Here is a 16,002-nt window from a genome sequence, read left to right as displayed (position 1 = left end):
TGGAAACAACGAAGATAAAGGAGAGGAAAAAAAAAAAGGTTTATATATTCTGATTAAATTCCGGGTGTAACTCGAAGGTGTGTTCCGAAATGAAAACAAACGAAATAACCGCATAACAAACTACAACAGCGGGAACAATAATTGTGGAATTAAATGGGACAACCAATTTCCAGATGATTGCTCCGGATTAATTGTTGCTCCCAACATAATAACTTCAGATGAATCCTCAGCGGTGCAGTAACGAGGAACTCAGGTGAGTCACGAGCAGGAGGATCGTTTGGAAGGTGTGAGGAGCTGACGAGTCTCTGCAGGAGGAACATGGCCGACCAGCAGCAGCAGCAGGAGGATATAATACAGAGATAAATAAACAGTTCGGTCCTCTTCTCTTTAAATGTGACGGTACGAGCGTCGGATCATGTGGAATAAAATGAATAATGTGTGATTTTACTGTTGCTGTCTCAGAGTGGAGCCTCTGGGTGAAAAGGTTTGAGGATGTGAAGAAGTTTTAGAGACTGAAACACACAAATAAAACCTCAACACCAGGAAAAATGTGTTTATCCTGAATGTGTGTGTAGTTACTGACTCTGTCCGCTGGGTGGCAGTGTCGCGCTGCGGTGAACTGTCACACTGAGATTCAGAGTCCAAATCAAAATGAGTCAAACCATCATGTTTCCTCAGCTGCATGTGTGTTGAGTGTGTGAATATATGTCACCTGTACTGTGGTGGATCAAGATGTCAAAGGAAATTAAAAAGAACACATTTTTGTTTTTTAAAGAAGAAGAATCAGAATCAGATTTTTTGACCAAGTATGTGTGAACAGAAACAAGAGATCTGACCGTAGTTAAGTTTGATCTCAGTGTGCAGAGAATAATACAAGAAACATTAAATTAAACAATATCATGATAACTGAAAAAATGTAGACTAATATGTACAGGATACCAGAGTATGAGTAGAGGAAGTAGACTCAAGAAAGAAAGAAAGAAAGAAAGAAAGAAAGAAAGAAAGAAAGAAAGAAAGAAAGAAAGAAAGAAAGACAGAAAGCTACTTGAGTAAATATACTCACTCCTGCTGATCCACCTGTCTGTGTTTTACATAAAGGTTCAATGACAAACTGGTGAAAAAGTCTCATTCTAAGACTTCTTTCCACTGGAACAGTATTTATGATCCATGACATCCTGTTTCAGGGATAAATGTGCAGATTAAGATTAAACCGTCGACATGAGACGCCATCAGAAACACACAGCTGCTGTCTGATAACAGCTTTAAATCAGTAAATTTAACTGTTCCAGAATAAATATCTCTGTTTCTACACAGTGACATGATGCCTTAATGATGTTTATCCTGATTTGGAGGTTGTGGTGAGTTTATACTGAAGGCAGAGCGACGCACAATCACATGAAATGTGAATTAAGACGACAAATAAATCATGAAGCCTCCACAAACATTTCCATGTGAGAGCTGGACAACATGCTGCAGTCAGAGGAGTGTGTGAGGCTACTTCCTCTTCCTCTTTTCCTCTTCAAAATAAAACCTCAAGGTCTCTGCAGTCACCTTGAGACTGTCCTCCAGTGAACAAAACCTCATGGAGACATAAAAAGAAACAACTCTGAACATGGTTTAATGTTGTCACCCCTTCTTCTCTCGCAGCATTCAAACATCCTCCACTTTAAGTTCAATTTAAAATGTCCCGTAACAGAATGATGACAGCATCTGTCTTCATATTGCGAATCTGTAACACAGTGTAAGAAATCCATCATGTTGTTATGGAGGCCTCCTCCTCCTCCTCCTCCTCCTCCTCCTCCTCCTCCTCCTCCTCCTCCTCCTCCTCCTCCTCCTCCTCTGTCTCTCTCTCCTTCTCTTTCTCTTCCACTGTGGATTAAATGTGACATGAATGACCGAGTTTTAAAATAAACGTGGGGCATTAAAACGCTGTAAACACATCCGTCTGCTCGTGTTCTCAGAGGGTTGCATTGCAATAAAAAGACAAAAACCATAAATCAGTGCACACCCCCCACCCAGACAAATACATAACAGAACATACACCGGCTGGTATATATCACAGGGAGAATTAATTACGAGGCTGATGTCCGCCCTGTAGAATTACTGTATGATGTATTCAAATGTTGTGTTGGATTTCAGTGATGTGACAAATGCAGGATTCAGAATATGCAGAATGAAACATGGAAGCTGCTCAGATTGCATGTTTTCTGCCTCTCTTCATGTCTCCTTTCATTATGAAGTAAACTAAAATGTCAGATTGTGGTGTTTATCACCAAAAATGAAAATGTAAATGATGTTTTGACTGCAGCTTTTAGGTTGATTTGTAGAAATTAAGATGGAATGAGACCATTTGGAGATTTTTGCCTGAGAGGCTTATAAACCACCTGATATCTGACATGACGACACACAAGTATAAAAGAATTAATGAATTATAATTTTAATTGAGAGTGCTGAATAAAAATGGCCGTGATTCTCTTTTTGTTCACTCAAACTTCTGTTAGCCGTTAAAACACGCTCACGAGATTTGTTCCACTGGTTTAAATCTTGCAGGTGGAATAAAAAAAATAGAAATGATTGCGACCTTAAACTGATGATGTTCTTTTTGGATATGGCAGCCATTTTATCTTTTGCAGACAGAGTGTAAAAAAAAGTGAAAATGTGATTTAATTATATTCAGTCTGTTGAGGATGAAGGAGATGAAGAAGGAAGCAGCAGGAGAGGAGAGAGTAACAGCCTCTCATATATCAGCCCGGCAGAGAAACACTTCAGCTGCTGAACTTGGACGATTTTGTGCAAGAAAAGTCAGACATCAGGTGTGAAGAATGTGCTGGGATGAATATATTACAGTTCGGGTCGTGTTCTGGAGAATGTTTGGCTTCATACGAGGTGGAACCAGGAGCTGTTCTGGTGCTATGATCCCCAGACAAAAGCAAAGAGTTTTATTGATCTTTAGAAATAAATCAAAGAAGCTGTTTGTGAGATTTTACTCCAATAATGTTACAAATTAAAATGTGAAACACTCTCATTGTGTTTTAGGCCTCAAAGTTTAACCTCCCTGTGTCTCTGCTGCCCCCAAGTGGGCAAACAAATAAAAGCGAGGCCTAATGCAGCTTTAAATAATTAACAGTAAATATATCTGCTTTATTTTTAGAGAAAAATCACAGCAAGCAAACAAGCCGATTGCAATATTTTATAAAAGATATCAATTTTAAAAAATCAAAAAAATAATTTCATTGAATGTAAATATTATGTTTCATTTAATTATTTCGTCTGGAAATAGTTACGTAATAATGTCTGGACGGATTTAAATTAATTCTCATCTCTAGTAATTATGATTATTTTTTATGATTATTTTTGGTTGTATTGTATTTAGTCACACTGTTCGTATTGCGTCAGAGAGATGGAACTGAACATGTCGCCTACAGACAGAAGAAGAAGGTTTGATATTTCATGTGTGAGTCTCAAAATGTATCATCGCTTCCTGTGAAATGTCCGATTTTTCTTTACATTACGCGCGTTTGTGTGTTTGTGTGTTTAATGTGTTTGGGTGATTTGTTTTATTATTCCATGAGGGTCTGAGAACAAGAACTGTAAAGACCACTGAGGCGACGTGACTGTGATTTTGAGGCTGTATTAATAAAAATGTATTTGATTTGATAATTTTGTCTCATTTGATGGAGGCTGAAATTTGATTTGATTTATATTTTGGTGGGATTAAGTTATTTTAGATTGCGGGACTGTTTGGTTCCATTCACTGTCGGAAAAAAAAGCTAAAATACTAATTATTAAACTAATTAATTTATTAAACATAAAATGAGCTGAAATGTAGCCTACCTTTATACATTTCAAATAAATACCTGACATCGAAATTTGGCCAGAATAAACAGAAATGCAAGAGTTGATTATTTTACAGGCCTTTTTATTAATGATAAACAAATGTTCTGTGTGTGTGTGTGTGTGTGTGTGTGTGTGTGTGTGTGTGTGTCTATACACATTTCTTTATGTATCAGTGTGTGTTGGAATACAGCTTTCTCCAGAGTGCAGCTGCCACAAATTCCCATTTCTACTTGCGTGATTTACACACACACACACACACACACACACACACACACACACACACACACACACACACACACACACACACACACACACACACACGGATCATAAAACCCGTTTAACGAGCAAACACCGGCGGCTATTGGCCGCGGTCGGTCATGTGTGCGCGCGCAGTGCGCACCCTGACGGGCAGCCTCACCTCGCGCGCTCTCGCTCGCGCAGAGCTGCTCCTCGGGTCCCGCGCGCTCCATGTCGGCTCCTCTGCTCTTCTCTTTCATCTTCCTGCGGTCTGACGACGGAAACACGCAGGTTCGTCTCGTTTATTCGTTCGATGTGATGCTGTAATGCTTCACTCACACTGCTCGTTCTCACACGTCACACAGATAATATCGATTATTACCGACAGGATGTGGGGAAAAAAACAACAAAAACCAGATGCATGAATTGATTTAACTCACGTCTTCTTCTTTGTGTCGACTGTCTAATTCTACTTCTCCAAACTTCTTGCGGACTGGTGTCGTTTCCACTGATCTCTGCCTGGTTTTGTTCTCTGTGCTCTTGAGTTTCTCATCTTGTTTCGTGTCTTGTTGTGTTGGTTTCAGGATGCTGCTGCAGAGGAAAATGGAGTCCAGCAGAAGAGTCCAGCTCCAGCTCGCACCAGGTACCAACACTGAGCTTTGACATGTCAACTGCAGTTTATCAGCATGATAGTGTGAAAACGATCAGATCTCCAGTTACTGATGCTGCTGTGTGCAGATGGAAAACAGCCACCGTGATCTGCTGCGTATTGTGTCGTTATTAATGTTCACGGATCAATATGCATTAAGTGAATGTTGCATAATAGATGAGATTCACTCGGTAAGCAGCGTTTCACCACAGGACTTCAGAATAATGGTGTTGTTAGGCTGTTTATTTCACCAGATAAATGTGTCTCTTTCACCAGCCTTTCAAAATAAAAGTAGCTGCATTTGCACATCATTCCTGCATGAATAGATTTCACATTCAGAAACACGATCAGCAGATCTGCAGGTGTTATAAAACGACCTGTGGACCTCCTTCAATCCATCCCTGCACCTCTAAATGCTCAAACTAAGACATAAAGCTGATAGAAAGGGTGACAAGGTGAAAGAAGCATCATTACTGACTCATATTTGTATCATAACACAACTGCATTTAGCCACAATTACCTGTTAAATGTAGATTTAAGTGTGTACAAACCAATAAATGCTTTAGATGAGAAATCTTGATAAGAACGTAACTAAAGGTTGTTGTTGGCTGACTCTACAGTCCTAAAAATGGTCACTAGACACATTAAAGTCATATTTTTAAATGCACATGTACATAAAGTGGCTATTTTCATAGATTTGGAGGCGTTAAATCCACCGATACATCATTCATAACACAAAGTGGCTCGATGTGCGTCTTTCAGCTGAAAAACCAAAAGAAAACTTGAAGTTCTTCCTGTGAAAAAACCCCCCAAAATGGTTATTTAGGTGTTGTGAAACGGTTCCTGCCCTCTGCAGACGATCAGAAAATGTCTTCCTTCGCCATTCGAGGCTTGGAAACCACTTCACACTGCTTTCCTGAAACATTTCGGGGCCTCTGTCAAAGAGAATTTCTCGTTCCTCCTCCATAAAAACGCACTTGGACAGATGGACGGAATCAGACAGAGGGAATCCTCTCCTCCGGGCTTTTTGTTTTCATTGACGTTGTGGTTTTATGAGGGCAGCCTCAGTGTCAGATGGACAAAGAGACAGAGAGACAGTATTTCTTCCTTTCCTGAATTTCACATTTCTTTTTCTCCCCCCCCTCCTGAGGACAGAAGGTGGGGTGTGAGAGATAGAGAGAGAAACAAAGACAGTATTTCACTGGTGCTGCTCAGTCAAGCTCAGCTGTCACTCAGTATTTACAACCTACTGCAATGCAGCAGCAGATCTGTGTGTGTGTGTGTGTGTGTGTGTGTGTGTGTGTGTGCGTGGGTTTATGTGTCAATGTGTGTGAGAGGGAGAAACAAAGAGACAAAAGGAGACGGGGAGGACAGTGACGCAGAGACGGAGACTTAAACATTAAATTTAGCGCCTGAGACGGACAGAAAAGACACAAGAGAGACAGAAAAACAGCCCGAGAGTGTTTGTGTCCCCCTGAGAACACGTCTGTCTCTGTGTCCCTGCAGGACTTCACATTCAGCCAGAGGTTTATGACCAAGAAAAACAACCCGCAGGTTTGTCCTCGACGCCTGAATTTGCACTGAATAAACCTCATTTTGCTGCAAAATAAAGCAACATTTTGAGATCTGATAAAAAATGGACAGCGGTCGATTTATTTGCAGAATGTCTCATTTCTGTGAGCTCATTCTTCTGCATTTCTGATTGTTTTGTTTGTGTCTTTTGCAGAATTGAGCAGTTTAAGGTGAAGCAGATGGACATTGTCATCATCATCATCTGATACAGGTAACAGAAACAAAAAAAAGGTAAAACCAAAAGCTTAAAGACTGTTTTACACAGATTAATCTAATGTTGTACTGGATTTAACACATCGATCATAACAAACAGAAGTGTGTGAGGTATAAATAAGTATTATTTGTCACTTGGGTTGCAAAATGAAATCGAATTTGAGTCGATTCATTTTATCACAGAAAAGGAAACAATAAAAAAAATAGCATTTTCATCTTATACATAGAACTATTTTTCATCTTACTGGCTTTGAATTTGAAGTGATGGATGTTGATGGATGTGCAGTTCTGTCCTATTTCTTTTTTTTAAGAAAATGAAATATGTTGTATCTATTAACAGCCACTCGGGGGCGCCAAAAGTGAGAAATGATTAACAAATCTCCCTCACAGCTGCACTATTCTCTGTTTTTGTAATTCAAAATTAGCTCTTATATTTAAAGAGGCTCTGTTGAATCCGTCTCTGAACTCAGGTCAGCAGCTGTTGGTCTGTTAGCGCGCATAAAGTCACACTGTCGACCTGAGTCCTTCACAAGGAAATCAACAGTCCAGCTGCATTAAATAACTAAATCCAAAACAGCAAATCATCCACAGGGTCGTTTAGAGAGAGAGAAAGCCTCATGTTTCACGTCACATTACATTCAACACAGAAGACGTCATCAATACATTTAAATGACCACATATTATAGAACAGAGCCCCTTGAAATAAAAAAAAGATTCAGGCATCTGTTTATAGAGATATATCTCAACATCACAGCTGATGGATATAGATGATGACACAAAGCTGCTTCTGTGGACTTAACAAGAATGACGTCGACACACTTGAACACAGAAAAAGAAGGAGAAAAAGAACAAATGCATCCACGAACCATCGTCCACATCATTACGTTTCAGAACATTATCGCTGATCTTTTCAGTATCAGCCATGAGCAGCAGGTAATAATCAGTATCGGCTGAAGAAAATCCGCCTCCAGAACTACAGATCTGCTTAAAATCTGCTGCTGACAGCTCATCATATTAATATGAACGCTGCTTCTTCGTGAACATCTCTCTAAGCCGCCACACACTGCAGACCTCCTGCTGCGTCCTTTGGCGCTGCTGTGTCTCCTGTAAACACTAGATGGCGCAACAGATCCGTGGATGGTTTTCCCTCCACCAGCCTCAGTAAACAGATTCTCCATCCGCCACATCTCATCCCCCTCACCCTCCAGCTCACTCAGCTTGGAGGGCATGAGAGCTCTCCTCTCCCAGTTACCTTGAATGCACCTCGATCCGTGTTTGTCCCGGGACATTTTCAGTTTCAGTGTTCAGTCTGGACGTGATTTCGTGTTAGAGCAGCTGGGAGGCGTTATTAGGCAGGACGCCAAGCCGAGCGGCTGTAAATCACACATCCAAGTGGGCTGAGCTTTAAAAAGACACATTTTTAATTAAAGGAAATTAAAGAAGAAGCTGGTTCTTCTAGCGCTGCTGTTACTGAACATGCGGCATCTTATCTGCTAAAGAACACATTCTCCTCATCCTGTGCGCCATTATTCATGTGCTCAACTGTTAATTACGCGGTTACTGAAAGAGTTAGAGGTATTTTTGCAACATTTATACATATATTTATTAAATAAAAGAAGAAAAACAGTTGCTCAATGACAACTAAAGACTGCTTTTTGCTGCAGCTGATTGAAATAGGGTTAAAATATAACGCTGTTTATTTTCCTGGGGACAGATGGCTCACTGAATGCGCCTTTATTTAGCCAAACTCCAGCCGTCTTATGCCATTATATCCCAATTTTAGTATCACCAATGCATTTGTAACTAAAGCATCATGAAGTAATGTCAAGTGTTGCCATTTCTAAATGTCTTTCTTACACGTAACTGTTGCTTTATTTCGGTTGTTTTGACACTTGGATGCCCTCAGCAGCCGCAGAGGCTGACCCGCAGCCACACACAGAGAGCCGCGGCGTGTTTTCACAGAGCCACTTTATGGCTTTATTGCTCCCCATTTACGGAAATCAAAGCAGGAAACAAATGTTCCAAACAGCATTCCAGAAACATCCGGAAAAATGCAAACAGCGCTCAGCCTCTGCTTGTTTTGGAGGAAAAGGGGACTGCAGTGCTAAAAACCCCGCAGGGGAGCTCCAACACGCAAGGGCGACAGAACGCAGACTTTTGGTTTTACGCACAGAAAATGTCGTTTTTACGCACGGGATCTGAAGCTTTCATAAATATCCAGCATGGTTTTATCAGAGAGCGCGTCTTTCGTTTCATTATTATAGCAGATAAAAAGCCCGAAGTAGGCGGATAATTCTATTAAAACTCCACAGACTGAGAGAAAAACACCAAATAAAATCGAACAAGGGGAGAAAACCCGCTCAGAGCTGAACACAAAGCGCTTAATTTTTTTAATCTCCGGCAGCACACACCCCCAGAGATTAAAGTGTTTTCTTCCTTGGCGCCATTATCGAATAAAGTGGCTTCTCGGTGCAGCACCTAATAATTTATGAACCCGCGTGGGAGCAGAGGAGGAAAAAAAACCCGAGCACGTGACGGTAATAAAGTGTGTTTTATTGCCGGCGGTTTGACAAGCCCCAAAATATAACTCAGAGAGAATAGCCGACAGGCGGCCAGATGGGATTGGTAGCCGATATTTGTCCGAAATCAACAGAATGCTCTTTGTGTCGCAGAGAGAAACAACAAGATCGCTTCCGATAATCAGCTTCGATCCGCTTCCAACGGGATTTTACAGTAACGAACGATAACGCGAGATCAGAACGGAACAAGTAAGTGCGTCCTGCTTTTCATATTTGGCACAGATATGAAGTTATGACTGTGTGGCGCATGAGGGGGGGCAGGCGGTGCGGCAGAGGTGGAGGTGGGGGTGTTAAAGCTGTGGTCCGGGGGGCACCCAAAGGGCCGCTTGTTCGAGAGGGCGCGGGGGTCCAGAGATCCACCTGTAGTCCGACATATAATCTAATTAACTCACTCCAAATGTTTCAGTTTTGACTGAACATCCTCGAGGACACCCGGACATCAAATTCAAAAACTCTCAAGGATTTGATTGGGTGAAATTCAAGGTGTGTTTTAAATGGTAAGACGTCGAATCGGTTCGTTTCAGATGTTTTGTTAATAATATTTTTATATCTTTGAATTTATTTTATTTTATTCTAAAGCTGCTGCGACATCAACGCAACCGGTCAGTGAGTGAGAAAACTCAGCAGGGCTGCAGGATTATTTAAACATTTAGCTTCGTTCAGTTTTCAGATCAAACTTTAGATTTTTAAGACGTTTAAATTCTTGAATTTTATATAATCAAAAACATTCAAGGGCTTTAATCTCAGCGCAGAGAGCAGGTCGATATCAAATATTCGAAAGATTCTGCTGTGGATTTTTTTTATTTTTATTTTTTTGTCTTTAAAGCTCCTTGTTTTAACACGAGACATCAAGTGTGTGTGTGTGTGTGTGTGTGTGTGTGTGTGTGTGTGTGTGTGTGTGTGTGTGTGTGTGTTTTAAAATGAGGATATATTAAATTCTTTACTTTCTGGAGCGGCATCACCTTCCTCCAGATGTTTAAAATGATCAGGTTTTTTGTAGGATTTTGACGACATAATCCAAAATTTAGTAACGAGATAATAACAATAATTTAAATTTAAATTTAAAAAGCAGCAACCAGTAAAATGAAACTGATGATACTGTGTCAGAAAAACAGATTTTAGAGGATTCAGAGTTTAACTTTATCATTTAGTCCGTCGTTTCTCTGCAGTTTGATCAGTAATTTCCTATTCTGCTCGTATATCGGTGCGTGCGTGTGTGTGTGTGTGTGTGTGTGTGTGTGTGTGTGTGTGTGTGTGTGTGTGTGTGTGTTATCAGGAGTTTAAATGTTAAATCTTTACGACGCTCTGAGCTTCACCCGTCTGCCGGCTGTAAACAGAAGTCAGCTCCAGTTTATGACGAGCAGGAAAATTATGATTTTATAACCTGAGGACGAGCAAATAAATAAATAATAAAATAATAAAAATAAAATAACAGACGCGTTGATCGTTTAAACATTCAATCAAATCATCTTCAGGGTTGCAGGAGGATTATTTCCTGGCAGCTCAGGCTTCAGTGGATTGTGCACAAATGTGGCTAAATGTGACGGAGAGTAGGACATTTATTTAACTGCATAATTTTATTAAATTTATTCAGCTGTTATGGCAGAAAACGCCAATGTAATAACCACCACTGATAAATGGTTAAATTAAAGTTAATTCAACGTTAGTTAACAAACAAAAAACTGCTTTAAAAACATGATGATATTATTATAAACATCAGTTGCAACTTATCATTAAATACTAAATAATTTGTATCGTTGATTAACAGCGAAATAACTTTTAACTGAAGTTGAATTAATGATGCATTTATCGTTTATTACCGGACATTTAAATAGTCTGATATTCTGCAGCCCAGCAGTAGAACATGGAGCTGTTTATATTTGAGGTGTATAACTTCTGCTGACTTCTACTAATTATTAGTTTGCTGCATGAAATATTTAGAAAACGAGGCTAAATAATAAGAATAATTATAATTTCTTCGTTGGATAATTTTAATGTATGTTACTATTAGTTCAGGCTATGAAACATATAACATATAATTTTCGGTTTATGATTCCGCTAATAAATGTATCAGATTTATGTCACACTGCTCTCAGATTCCCGCAGATTCACATTTAAATTTACGCACAAAATAAATCCAGACTTCTCACACTCCTGGCTCTCTGTGTTGCCGCATGATTTCATCTTTTCACTCGTCCTGATTTACAGTCTGTACTGTTTTCACGGGCTTCTACTCGTGGTCAGTCCGAGACGGTGCACGGCCGGGTTCCCATGCAGAAAAAAAAGGGGGCTGGAGGTCGCAGTTAATGTCTAAACCGGGTTAAAGCTGCTCTCAGCTCGGCTTTGACCCGGCAGAGGGCCGGGGGCGGAGGGGTGAGCCGGCGGTCAGCCTGTCTAAGATGAAAAAGTGAAACGACCCCAGAAAGAAAAGCGCACATCTGAATGGCTTTATATCACCAGAAGCCGAGTGTGGATGAGATATATCGGAGAGTTTGATTTAAAGGGTAATGAGCTGTTTGCGTAAAGAGGCTGTTTACGGTGTTTGTGGCGGTGCGGAGCTCAGAGGGAGCCGTGCGTGAAGTGCAAAATGAAGATTTAAAGGGAGGCTGAACGCAGAGCTGATGGATGTTTACAAAAAAAACAAAGGAAAAAAAATGAAGGAATAATAGCTCCCAGGAATAATCGTCCAGGAGTTAATCGATTCTCGTACCAGTAATTGAAAATTGACACGAGTGGTGATCAAACGGCAGGAACAGGGAAATCAGGGAGAGAGTGAAAAAATAAAAATGAGCTGATGAAAGGGGAGAATAATCCAGATTTTATCTCGATTTAACCATTTAATTCCAGACATTTCCAGCATTTTACACAACAATAATACAGGAGAGAGAGAGAGAGAGAGAGAGAGAGAGAGACCAGCGGAACAATGGCCCCCGCGACTCCCGCAGGCCGCGTGAACTCTGCGTGGTCCCCCGCTCGAGCCCCTGCGTTGCCCTGTCCAGCGGAGGACTAATGAAACGGTGAACCAGCGGTCAACGCTTCTGATTGACCCTCCCTCGACCCGACGGCAGCTAGGCTACATTCTTAAAGAAGAATGCTCTTTCAAAAAGCGAAACATCACCCTGTTGTTGTTGTGGCCTCGGAAAAGTTCACAGCCCCATTCAGCGGGCGCGAGCTAATGATTCCAGGTCTCCAAACGGGCCATTCAGCAGCAGAGTTCTGGGCTGGAATAACTGTGAAAAATGAAAGTTTTAGGTCAAAGTCCTTTTCTTTTTTTCTTTTTTTTTTTTTTAGAGCCCAGGCGTGGATTAATAGTCCTGAAATGAATGGATTTGTGAGCATTAGTGCTTCTTTCGCAGTTTCATTTCTCAAATCTGTTAAAAAAGCTTCTTTTCTGTTTAACCATCCTGCTTTTCTTCTTTGTTGTTTCTCTCACTTCATGACATACCAGCTTTTCTTTTTTTTTTCTTTTTTTCTTTTTTTTTTTTAGCAACAAATGGTTCAGGCTGGTTTTGCAGCAGCCCCTGGTTCAGGCGACCATGGGAATTCAGTAAATGTAAACAGCCAAAATGAGCATGAGCCCCTGCCAGAGCTCAGAAAACTGCTGGAGGCAAGAAGCTGGAAACAGGAAAAAAAAACCCTCTGTGGCACCTTACAGTCGGTACTCACGCACAACACACCCGTATATGTGCATATGTGTGAGTTCATGTGACCTGTGGGGATGGAAAAAAGAGGATAATGGTGCCTTCAGTGGCTCCCGGGCATCGATCAATCAATACCTCAATAAATAATTGTATTTATTTAGAATGTGCCCGAGCAGAAACAGTGTGGAGACAGTGACTGTAATCTTCACTCAAGCTTCCTCAGTTAAAGCCTTCAGTGCTTCCACAGATGCAGACCAGTGACAAATAAGATGAGCTTTACAATCTTCTCTTTAACTTTAATCCGACATCCGGGCCAAGTTCAGAAATAGCCGATCACCGCAGATGTTTGCACTGCGGTCGGTCAGCCGTCATTCAACTCAAACCAAAATAAATCTTTGGCGAGTTACGTTTCTGCAAACCGAAGATATAGTTTTTAAACATTTCCATGGGGTTTGATTTGCAATTCTATCTTGCAACACTGCTGTGCTTTGTGACCCGGTGAGGTTCAGGCACAAAACCATCTTGGTTGTGGTTTGGATGACATCATGTCATGGCTTGAAAATCCAATCTGTAAGAATTCCAAACACATCAAATACTGACACCTGGGGTTAGGAGTTAGGAAAGACGCTCATAAATCAACTTTCATGCAATTTGGACATTTAATATCCTCGTTCTGGCTGCTGCAAACATGGCCAAAGATCCCGAGGACTCCTCAAAAACACCAGGTTTTCCTGCTGGAGATGTTCTGATTCCCCCCTCAAAGATATTATTTTCTTTGTTGTGACAAACATGGCAGGAAATCGTCCCGAGCTCACATTAAAAACATCTCGCGATGTGACGCTTACAAATGTTGGAACACTGCGGTCACCTGTCAAAAATATCCACTGCTTTCACACCTGTGACTGCACCATTCCCGCCTCACTCACGCCGATGTGAAAGTCACGTCATAAACATGTGATTTCAAACACATTATGAAGAAACGACAATGACGACACGTACAAATATAAAGGTATCCGCGGTCCGACTGGGCTAAGTTGCTGAGTTGGAAGAGTTTTTTTTCCCTGGTTGTCGACGATTGTTCCAAAAACCATAAACCACATCTTCTATCGAAGCAAATCTTTCATTTTGACTTCACAGTATTACAATTTTCTCCCCACTCAGGGTTTATATTTTTTTTCCAATCTGGCATCAGCATTTATAAGCGAGAGCTGTAGGCGCTGTTACCATCAAGGTCACACACTAATTAGAAATGCTCTTGCGGTGCCGAGCTGACTTGTATTATGATGGAGAGAGTACAAACATCAATACACGGCCGACTCGATTTAACACCGCTTATCTATACGTGTTGTTAACGCTGCTGTTTATCATAAATCCTTTCACTGGCGTTTTTAAACTTTTAGTCTCCAGAGGACGAGCTGCTCCCCCTCCCTCCTTCTGTAAATCACTCTCCTGCTGAGCGACAAGACGAGATCTCTCAGCCGAACATCCAGCTCGTCCAGTTAAGGCTGCCAGTCTTCTGCACGACGGTCTCTCTGGCTTACAAGTAATTACACTTGTGTAGTAGAATTAATGCGCTGTGCCTTAATGTGTTATTGATGTCTAAATGCTGCACGCTACAACGCCATTAATGGTCTCCATCAATTACACAGAGACGCTGATGCATCATATGTTGAACAATAGAAACGTCTCCGAAAGAAAAAAGAAAAAAAATGAAGGCTTGAATGTTTTGCTGTGTTTTGGAGTCATGAGAAACACAAGGGGGGGAAAAGGGTTCTGTGTGAGAACATGTGAGTGTAAATCACTGTCAACAGCAAAAAAAAAAGAAAAAAAAAAAAAGAGGAGTCATCAGCAGCCAGCCGTGACGTGACGTGAACCTTCGCCTATACATACCCTGTAGAACCGAATGTGTGTGGAGCTGCCGCGGTCACAGATTGGGTTCTAGGGGAGTCTATGGGCGATGACTAACCATCTATCAAAAGCCAGCAGAGGGGGATGAAAAGGCTGAGGACTGTTAACACTGTGTTGGCTTTGTTGGCCCTGTGCTCTTTTTAAACTGCTACAACTCATACTGCCCAGCTGTTTATGAGTTAAAGGAGCAGTTCACCCAAAAAATGAAAAAAAATAAATAAATCAGACATTGGAAAGTCAGGTAAAGTTTGGTACCAACTAAAGATTTCTGAAGCTTCACAGCATTCTCCTGAGCAGCAGATGTAACTGGGGACTTCTTATAAAACGTAAAGAAACATTCGCCCCCAAAAGATGCTTGTCCAGTGTAATCGAAATATGCAGAAGCCCAGAGATCTGAACAGCGTTTGAAAGGACGTTATCGACACCCTCAATGCACGGTTTGGCTCATGCATCCACTTCAGACGGCGTGCTAACGCTTAAAAAAAGATTTGAAATAACCTCTCAGATCAACTTGGGATCTCAGGGCTTCTGCAGAATTAGCTGGATGAGCTTCAGGTTTCAGGTTTTTAAAACATTTCCCCATCTTCACCAGTTGTTTAGGAGAATGCTGCACGGGAAATGTGGAGTATGAAACTAAACCGTAGTTTAAAAATGGTCAAAAGGTGAGATTCAACCTTTTATTATTCCTTCGGTAGTTTATCAGCCAATTTCACCAACACATTACCTCGATCTGGGTACTTATGGGCAAACAGAGCTGATAAATTCTGCTTCTCAATGTATCTGTAACATTTCAAGCAAAGTAGTTTCATTTAAATTTGATGCTAAATGTCTTGTATTGAAGATTTGAACAATAAAAGTGGCTGAAATTTCTCCTGTGGGTTAAAAATTCAATAAAAAAGTTGCACTTCTAAATGCAAAATATGTTTTTTTGCCTTTCATTTTACACTCAGGTTTTGTTTTTTTTTCTATTCCTCTGCTGTCTATGAACAAAGGGGACATAAAATGTGTGATTCTGCCGCTTTATTACCTGTCTGGTAGCTTGTCAGCCATTTTCAGTGACACAATACAAATCATCTGATTTCTCACAAGCAAACCTGATAAATCTTTTCCTTCTGCAGCTCGTCTAATATGTCAAAGTATTTCAGCTCAGTTGTTCCTATAAATACGATGTGAAATATCTCAAATTTGAAGCTGTGGTTCAAGATCCCGCTGTGAAGAATAATCCATGTGAAAGTGCTTTTCTTTTTTTCCTTCAGCACATTGGTTTTCACTCACACTTCCAATTGAGAAAACATAGTTTAAGGGGCTTCGCTCAATAACAGCTCAGTGGAAGACGAGGCGAGGGACTCATTCAGCAGCCGGGTTC

The sequence above is a fragment of the Acanthopagrus latus genome, chromosome 15 (assembly GCF_904848185.1).
Source record: "Acanthopagrus latus isolate v.2019 chromosome 15, fAcaLat1.1, whole genome shotgun sequence".
Lineage (NCBI taxonomy): Eukaryota > Metazoa > Chordata > Actinopteri > Spariformes > Sparidae > Acanthopagrus > Acanthopagrus latus.
Note: the sequence above shows the minus strand (reverse complement) of the source record.